Raw genomic sequence first — 10,465 nt, forward strand, 5'->3', positions numbered from 1 at the left:
TTAAAACCATTGTGATTAGCACTGCAGAAGCTGAGAGAGCTTTCGGCGTAATGAATAATATTGAGTGAATGAATGAATAATGTTGACAATTAAACACGTTGCAGATTATGATGAGCATACATCTAAATGGAAAACCATTGCTTCAGTTTGATCTGGATCGTTACATCAAATCATTCCTCTGTAATCATTGCTCAATTATCGAGAAAAGCAGAAGATCGACAACAAATATTAATAAAGAAGTAAATTGTACATGGCAATTTTTAGAATAAAATTTTCCTGAATATTTGTGTAATAATTTTTTTATGTAATCTGTGATTTTTGTGTACTTTTTCTAGAAAGTTTATTTTTTATGTAATATTTGTTTTTATATTGTAGAATGTTTTGTGATAGTGTTTGTTATTTGTGATATGGGAAATATTTCATGTTATTTTTTATTCGCAATATTAAAATTTTACCATGAAAAAATGTATCCATTATATTTCCATAATTGTTAAAAAAGGACGAATAAAAAAGTTGCGCATGTGCCGAGCACGCGTAACTTTTTTACGAAGATGAAACATCCTTCGCGTTTCTTTTAGATATTTTGATTTGTATATATTGATTACGAAATAAAGGAGCTTTTTTATTCCGAATATTTTATTGATCATTCACAAATTTACATAATTTCTGGAAGACAAGATACAATGGATTTATGATAACTAAAGTAAGAAATGTATACTTGCGATTGCAACGTATCTAAATATCTCTGGAAAACAGCGTAGATTGAAGTACCGATCTTGGTAGTTGAAGCAACATACGCAGCTGTTAAGGGCACCTAACAATGGAATGTAACGAAAATGCGAGACGAAAAAAATAAATTGTTGACAAATATCTGTATTGTCGCAGTCATATGACAAATACTTGCATTATTGCAGTCATATGATAAATACGTGTATTGTTGCAATCATACTTGCTGCAGTAGTAACTGCAGGAAGTATGATTGTTGTTGTTGTTTGGTTTTTAGGAGCATTAGCAACTAAGGCCATATTGCTCCGAGAATATGCGGTGGTCATTCCCTGACCTTTCCGCATCCTCCGTATTTGGTGGTGACGGGCTCGAATCCCGGTCTAATCAAGAAGCGTGTGCAACGCACTGCTGCTCCTTCTCACCTGGCTACGGATGCGCCCTAAATATGATTGTGATATCATACTATCCAGGAAGAATTCTAAAAAGTTAGAACTCCAGACACTATTGTATCCAGTTATCATCGTAAGGGGAGGCATGAGGACCAGGTTTTTAAGCATTTTTTTTTAGATAGACCTAGGAACGTTTTACACATTCACTAAAAGCATAGTTAAGGGAGTAATAAGGCTCATCTGTCTATCCCCTGAATTCGCCCCTGACTTGAATTACCATAACGGTCACGAAAAATGCGTCACGCGCTCTAATCACACTACTAGTAGTGCGAGCGTGGTAAGCGCCTTTGGTGGAATCCGCGGATGACGTCACTTTCGTGACAGATCAAATTTACTGGGTGGAAAGTCGGAAAAACTGCGAGCCCAATGTTAAAATATTCACAGCTCACCACTGGTAACACGTATCGTGTTTCTATGATTAGGCGGCAGCGTAGGTCTTCATATATTCACAATGGTTCATAAGGTGCCCCCACGTTTCTGTCTGTCCGCAGTGGCAAAGAGGTATTGTGTAAAGTGTTCATTGTCTAAAGGCCCCAGGGGTTCCACCATCTCCGCGTTGTGTACTCTGTTTTTGAAACAATGAACACTGTGAAGGTCAGAGATTTTAAAAAATGTAAAGTAAGAAGGCCCATCTGTCCATCCCCTGAATTTGCCCCTGACTTGAGATATCATACCGGTCATGTTGTGTTGTTCCTCTGACCTTTTAGCCCTTGGGCCCCTAGTGGTACCCCCCGTTGCCCATACTTTCCCCGAGGAGGCAAGTCAGGCATAAAGGGATCGCATTAGAAGGGAAATGAGATGGGGGGTTTCTTCCAGGTAGATGTACACGTCCTACTGAATGTACCTCCTCCCGCAAAGGGGAAAGGGAAGAAAGGATCGTGCAAGGGAGCATGGTTCGGAGAGCCAAGTTGACCTTGAACAGCAAAGTTGTGATGAGCCGTCTTAGGAGTTCTCATTTGGAGAGTCCACTCCAGTCTAAGAAATGTCACTCATGGGAATGGTGTCCCATCTTCCAGTTTGTCCTAGTTACGGTTTGAGTCTGTGGTCGCACTTTGGACGTACGTCCCGTCCAATTATCACTTATAACGTGGAGGGTCCATTCAGTGAGTCTGGTCCGGTTTTGGTGGTCACTCTTGGGACTGATGTCCTGTTCTTTTGTGGTGACGATGACGTAGTGATTGGTTGGTTTGCACTTTGTTGTTACAGTCTGGTTCTTACAGGGTGTGTGGTTTCTTTGGGGCAGGCTGACCAGGGCATGAGGTTATATCTAGGGCGGATCCAGTAGGTTAGGGCGGCAGGTGGTGGAAGTGTCCGGCGTCTGGCAAACATCTTCTGGGCAAAGTCAGAAAAGGCTCTGCAGGTGGTTTCGTCTTCCAAAACGTAATGCTCCTGATTTGTAGGTATAAAATGAAAATTGGTGACAAGAAGACCACGGAGATCATCGTATAGCTCGCAGTCGTACATAATATGGTGCCAGGATTACAGGGAGCCGCAAGCACATCTTGGATTATCAGTAATTCCCAGCAGGTTTAGTTTTCAGCCGATTGCTCCGTGCCCTGTGAGGATGTAGGTAGTATATAAGCCTCGGGAGAACCAGGACGGATACTGTGGATATGTGGTTTGTACAATTAGCAGGAACTTTCGTGCAAAATCTCCCATTGTGGAGTCTGTCCAGCGTTGTTGCCAGATGGATTTGTAGTCTTTTTTTTTTTTTCTCCATGGATCGGTTATTGGCAGGATCACGAAGTAGTGCTGGTTCCAGGTTCAGATAGTAGAGCATGCTCACAAGTCCATGACACGTTTAAATATTGCACACGTATAGAAAGAGCTTATTTGTAGCCAAGGCAATGTGTGAAATGAGTGATAAAACATTTACTTTAATAAAAATTTTGTTTTCAAATCATTGTTTGAGCAGATTTAAACTGTTTCCTTACAACATGCGAATGCAAAAATTTCTGACCATTTACAAAGAAAAACAGTTCATGTTTTGTGAATCATTTCCTCGATTTTCTATAAACAATTTACAATGGTTATTTACCACATATGGATTACCGATGAAGGGTATTTTGACCCTAGCTGCTACAGCCAAAAAAAAAAAAAAAAAAAAAAAAAAATAGAATATGCTAACGTTTAGTCCTTGTGGCCATTACGGGAAATTGCACTGTTTTTTTTTTTTTTTTCTGTTTATTTATTATGTATAACATATTGAAATAAGGATGACTTTTTATTTACCCAGTTTGAGAATTTTATAAAAAATAAATGTACTAAATATAGTAGCACTAATACTTTGTGTAGTTGATTCTTAAGGAAGGCTATGATCTAAATTTATCTAAATATGTAATTCATATATGTAAATATGCAATATATAATATATGTAATCTACATATGCACATTTATCCAAATAATGCAAAATAGACTTTCTGAAACAGAAGAATTTTTACGCATATCTGAAGAAACAGCTTGTGAAGTGGAAGGCATAATACAAGGAGTAGCCCTCGGATGCTTTTATTTTGCTCTCTGCTTGCAGGATGGCACTGGTATTACAAAGGATATTCAGCATGCAAAAGAATTATTTCAGAAGGTAATACATATATATTTATGTGTGTGTGTGTGTGTGTGTGCGCGTGTGTATTTATATATATACACACACATACCGTCGTTAAATTTATTCATATATATAAGTTTGTAGGTAAGAGGAAGGGAATGGAACATTCTTGAAATAGGCCTCTGTGGTTGAAAATGTTCTGATTCATAATAACTGCAATAATACACCAACTATATAACTGAAACTTTATTAAAATAGGAATAATATAGCATAAAACCGGATTTTTAAACCGGAAATGGCTCGGGAGCGTGCCAGGCGGACCCATTCATCCCGTTCCAGAATTACGGTTTCAAAGAGGGGATGAATACGGATACCCCTGTCTCTGTTAATGGTAAAGTGTAAATTGTGTTACTTGTCTGACAGACTCTATTATTCTATTAATAAAGCATATAATAAAACATATCTCTATTAATGGTATTATGCTCAGAAGAGTAAATCCGCAAACACTCGAGCCATTTGCTGTTCCAATATCCGTTCGAAGGGTCTACTACACTAGGGTGCAAAACGTAAGGACCAACACTATTTCTAAAGGTTACAACCACAAAATCAAACGAGACATCCTGTGGCGAGATGCATAACTGTGGCCGTTCAGTAGAAAGCTGGTGCACATGCAAAAATTTGAATTGTGATGAGAGGGCTCACATAAACAGATAAAAGCAGCAGTTCAGCAGTTATGTACAAATTACCGAATGGTGAGCACGATTGTTACAGACTCTCGATTGGTTTCATACAGTACTACAGACAACGAAATGGCCAGTAGACAACAAAACTAAACTAAACTAAACTAAACTATTATATTAGTTTATATAATAGTTAATATTAACTATTATAATTAAACCACCCGAATAATTAAATTCATATGTCGTGCTGTGCGCCTTATGTCTGTTAATTGCGTGAGAGTTCTATGGTCGATTTGTTTGTTTTGCTGGACGGAAAACCCCAGATTCTGGGGGGGGGGAAACCTTGCTATCTACGCCGGAGACCGACAAACTCAGCCACGGAGTGACAAAAGCCCAATAAAATTCCTCGCGTCATTGACGGGATTCAAACCCAGGCCTTTTCCACCCGGTGTGGGGGACGGCGGTGACGATACCACTGTGCTACCCACGCAGACGGCCAGTATACAACATCAAGATGACATTACCCAGGTCGAATTATTGGGAAGCTCCAGGAAGGTCAAAGTGCGAGGAGTTTGGCTGCAAAGTTCGGTATCGCCCATAGCATCGTCTCACGTGCGTGGTCAGCCTTCAGAACGACAGGTACAGCTGTTCGAAGGACCAGTGGTGGTCGTCCACGAAAAACAACGACCAATGATGACCGCTATATACTCGTACAGCCCAAGAGGGACCGACACCAGACAGCGGGATCCATTGCAAACCAGCTGCACAGGACGCAGGTTATCGCGGTTTACTGTAACCAGGCGACTCAACAAAGGTGGACTGTTTGCCCAACGGCCAGTACGCTGTGTCCCTTTAACACCTGCCCATCGGAGACACCGTTTACAATGGTGCATCGAACACAAGGTCTGGACAGCAGCGCAATGGGGTAAGGTATTCTTTACTGATGAGAGTAGGTTCAGTCTCAGCAGCGATTAAAGACGTCAACTAATCTGGCGAGAAGTTGGCACACGGTATCACCCCGCAGACATCACTGAAAGGGATCGATATGGCGGTCGAGATGTTCTCATCTGGAGAGGCGTTATCTTGGATGGACATACACAACTGCATATACTGGAAGGCAGTACTGTAACCCGTGCAAGCTACTGTACTGAGGTGAGGTAATCCTTCCCCATGTGCGTCTGTTCCGAGGTGCCGTTGGCCCCGAGTTCGTGTTTATGGATGATAACCACACCCCATCGCACTGCAGCTGTTGATATGCGCCATGAAGATGGCGCTTACAGAGGAATAGACGATGTTACCGCAAGAACTTATCAACAACAAAACCTGCATCAACATTTATTTATTTATTATTAGGGGTGGCCATATCTCCTACTGAGGACCACCTCTTCCCTTTTTTCCATCTTTGGCAGTGATACAACTGTATCATGGCAACCACTGTTATGTTGCCATTTTTGAATAAAGTCCCTCTGTACCGTTTTGTTTCCGTTGTTGTCAGTGTTGTTTCCTTCGTCATTTCTGTACTTCACGAGGTTCTTTTGGTATGCTTTTCCCATTTCCAGACCCTCCTATGAGAAGCTACAGGTGAAAACTTGAGTGGTCCTTAAGTTTTGCACACCAGTGTATAACTGCATCGCCAGGTGAAATTTCGTTGTTCTCCTCCCAAAAATGTTCGGCCACAACAGATTTCCCGCAATCTGCTGTGGCCTTTATTGCGTTAATATGCTCCCCCATACGATCTTTGAAACGACGTTATGTTGTTGGTTTAGGGACTTATTAGGCACATTGGCAACTATGGCTATAGTCCGCCATACATATGGTAAGTATTTATGCTATTTCCTGTCTTAGATAATGCAAAAAATAGTACCAGCAAGTTAGTTTTTAACTAGTTAAAGGAAGTGGTATACATTAATCATTTTGTGAAAGGCAAAAAGGCTTGAGACATTTGATATTTTGCCTAAAAGTGAAGTAAGTGTAAGAGGGTGTGTGTGTGTGTGTGTGTTGTGTCTAGAGTGAAAACATTCTGGCGTTCTCTTGCATATTTTAGGCATTCAACATGGATATGTTTTACTTAAAGCACACTGCGTTGCAGTGATGACACTCTGGAGGGTTCTCCCCTCTTAATAGGTAACTATGAGTGATATTTGTGTGACCTATTCGTAAGCGTTCCAATATTTCCTCCTGTTTTCGAATTGAGCTGAAGCTTGAAAACCATCGCTCAAGATTTGGCTTGATACTCCGAAGCTTATTTTTATATTTATTTTCCCATGATAATTGCCACTGGTATATACATTTTCTCTGGATTATTGATTTGTAGTCTTGATATGATACTTTCAATTGTTAGTGGTAAGACGGCCGATTTTGCAGCATTGTCAGCTAATTCATTTCCTTGAATTTCCATATGTCCAGGGAGCCAGCAGAGGTGTATGCTTTTTCCAAGTTCGAATAAAGTATGCAAAGAGGAGATTACTTCTTTTAAGACTGGGTGGATGATATTCATGGTGTTTTTCAGGGCTTGAAGTGCACTTAAAGAATCTGTAAAAATTATACTATTTTCTATATTGGAGGACTCGATATGCTTCAGTGCAATCTGAATAGCCATTAGTTCGGCAGAAAATATATTGAACTCATATGGCAATTCATAGGCCAATGTGATGTTCGGAAAAACTGCGGCAATTCCAACGTGGGCCTCATTCTTTGATCAGTCCGTATTCACTACGACGAAGTTGGGGAACTGATTCACTACTGCATGATACAGTTGTAAGAACTTTTCTTTGTGTAATGTAGATTTATTCCATTGATGGAGGGATAAATCGCATGAAGGTGAAGTAATATCCCAAGGAGCACAGAAAATTGGAAGTGTATTTGCAACATTATCAAAATACAGATTAAGTTCTTCTGAAAGGTATTTTATTCGCATACCTAATGGTCCGTTAGCAGAAGGGCGGTTTCTGTATAACATGCTGTGCTGGTGGGTGAAAAGTATCTGCCAGTTTGGGTGTTCAGGTATAGATCTAATTTTATATGCACAGCGTAATATAAGTTGTTGTCTTCTGATGGAGGAGGGGGAGGTTAATGCTCTTTAGCATATAGGCTATGTGTTGGAGACGTGCGATATGCTCCTATGGCAATGCGTATTATACTATGATGGATAGGGTCTAGCCAGCGAAGGACACTAGGTCTTGCTGAGCTATACACTGGTGCTCCGTAGTCAAGCTTTGATCTTATTAAGGCTCTGTATAATCGTAACATGGTAACTCGTCAGCTCCCCACTTAGTTGCTGAGAGAATCTGGCTTTTGCTGACAGGATGTTCTCAGTTTTTTGATATGCTCTAAAAAGGTAAGTTTATGATCTAATGTGATTTGTAAGGACCGTATGTTGGGCTGAATTGCTATTGGTTGGCAATTCAGTTGTAGTTCCGGATGTGGGTGATGTTTACGGCAAAAATAGATGCACAACGTTTTATGAGGAAAGAGTTGAAATCCATTAGTTTGTGTCCATGACAGATCTTATTGCCCCTTGTAACTGTCTTTCAACATTATTCATGTTCTTTGCATGACACGAAATGCGAAGATCATCTACAAATAGTGCTGTATCAATAGTGTTTGGAATCTGTTCGGCAATGGTGTTTATTGCAATTATGAAAAGTGTAGCACTGAGTACAGAGCCTTGGGGGACTCCATCTTCTTGTACAAACACTTGGAACAAAGAAGTTTTAAAACGACCCTGAAATGTGCTTTTGTACAGAAAGATCTGAATGAAAATCGGGAGAAGACACGAATGATATATGAATGATGTCCATGGTGATATAATTCGCGGAGTATTCCATACTTCCACGTGGAATCGTAAGCTTTACTGATATATCAAAACACGCCATGACATGATGTTCTGATCTAACGAATGTATAAGGAGCTTGCACTTGAACATCACGCAACACAGCGGCAATCCCCAAGGCAGAATGCGCTGGTCCCAAAGGAACTAGTTGTTCTCGGTGACAACTGGGAATAATAATATTCGATACTGAAATACAAAAAGATAGTGTTATAACTGCATTGGGATATAAGTTCAGGGTTATATTTGAATTGGAATTTTATTTGAAATTGAATAGAAATCATGACTCAAACGAGAGCAGCAAAACAAAAGACTTAAACTAATGAAAGTGCTGTGGCTCAGGGGTGAACTGAGGAGGGCAGTTGTCCTCTGAATCACAGCCTTTTGAAATGCAATGCTTTTTTGATGTTTGTGGTGCAATCAGGAACAGGACATGATATTGCCAAGGGGAATGAATGTCTATGTGTGTGCGCGATGTAAGCAGTGTGAAGAAATCAGGCGCCAACTCTGCGTTGTTATGGGCCTTGAAGGACATAAGAGCTTGAAGGACAGGGTTGATGCCCTCGAAGGATTTAAATTGAGGGGCACATCCAGCTCTCAGTTGCCCACATCAATGCCAGAGCTTGCACTTGAACATCACGCAACACAGCGGCAATCCCCAAGGCAGAATGCGCTGGTCCCAAAGGAACTAGTTGTTCTCGGTGACAACGGGGAACATATTGTGCAAAATGGATAGGTGGAACAGGACCAGGGTTATCTTTGCCAGGGGAAAATGTTGATGACGTGGTAGAGCAGATATCATCGTATACGGTACAAAGGGTGATATTGCTGTACAAGTTGGCACATTAAAAGTAGGAGATCGGCGGTATTACTTAACAAGTACAGGTTAATGTTGAAAAAAAAGCCATGAGTTAAGGTTCAATTTGAAAGTGTCTGCAATACTGCCCAGACATTATAGAAGGGAGTATATGATGAGAGCCTTATCGATAAATTCGGCCCTGGAGAGATTGTGCAAGGCTCAAGGGGTAGAATTTTGCTTAGCCTGGTCTGTGCTTGTTAACAGGAAAGGCTACTTCTACAAGGATGGGATACACTTAAATAGAAAGGGTGCAAGAATATTGGCTGATGCTATCGAGGCAGAGTTAGGTGGGTCGGAAAACTACTAGCTTGGGGGAACAAACAGACTAAAAGGTTAACAGTAGCCGCAGGCAGAGGCAAAAGTGATTCTTGCACTGCTTCTATTAGAATGAGCAGCAGCCTGGAAAGCAAGGCAATGGAGATGTCCAGGACTGTTGGGACTCGTAGTGGAGCAAGTAAATACATAGGCTGTGTTAGGGTAACTACGAGTAGATAGATACAGGTGCATGTATACTTGCATATACACAAATTCTAGGAGAATAGTTGATAAATTTGATGAGCTTGAAGTGACAAGTTTCAAGACATCAAAGGCAGATATTGTTGGGATATCAGAGGCGTGGTGTTAAAGACATAAGCAGTGCAGAATTGTAATTTGGGGGAGTACTCCCCAAATTCCAATTCAATGTGTACTCCCCAAATTCTCCCCAGAAATCAAATACTCCCCAGAAAGAATAGACAGGATGAATCTGGGGAATATAATGAGCAATTGTGCAGAGAACTGGAGTGGGAAAATAAATCAAAGTATCTGATAGTGGGGGATTTTAATTTCCCAGATATTGACTGGAATTTGTGGGTTGGTCACTCAGACACTAGCAAGGCTTTTGTGGCTGTATTGGATGATTGCTTTCTACAGCAGCATGTTTGAGAGGCAACTAGAGGGAGTAATACTCTTGATCTGATTATCAGTAGTGATTCTTCATGCATTAAGAATCTGCAGATAAAGGAACCATTAGGTGGCAGTGATCACAGTGCGCTGAAGTGAGATTTCTCAAAGAGGTAACTACCATCAGGGGTAAAGGAAGGGTTTTTGCTTTCGTAATGGTGACTACGGTGGTCTGAGACAGTATTTAAATTCTATACGGTGGGACCAACTAATAACCAGCAAATTCAAAATGGGAAGATTCAAAGAAATAATCTTAGACTCTACTAGGCTTTTCATACTATGTGTACGATATTGAACAGATTACGATATTGTTCAAGATTTAGACCTAAATGAATGTCAGATGAACTAATTGGACATGTGGCAGAGAAGAAAAATGCATGGGATACATACAATGTGCTGCCACTTTATTAGGTACATCTACCTAGTAGCGTGTTG

The sequence above is a fragment of the Mastigoproctus giganteus genome, chromosome 5 (genome assembly GCF_048544385.1).
Source record: "Mastigoproctus giganteus isolate SK-2022 chromosome 5, ASM4854438v1, whole genome shotgun sequence".
Lineage (NCBI taxonomy): Eukaryota > Metazoa > Arthropoda > Arachnida > Uropygi > Thelyphonidae > Mastigoproctus > Mastigoproctus giganteus.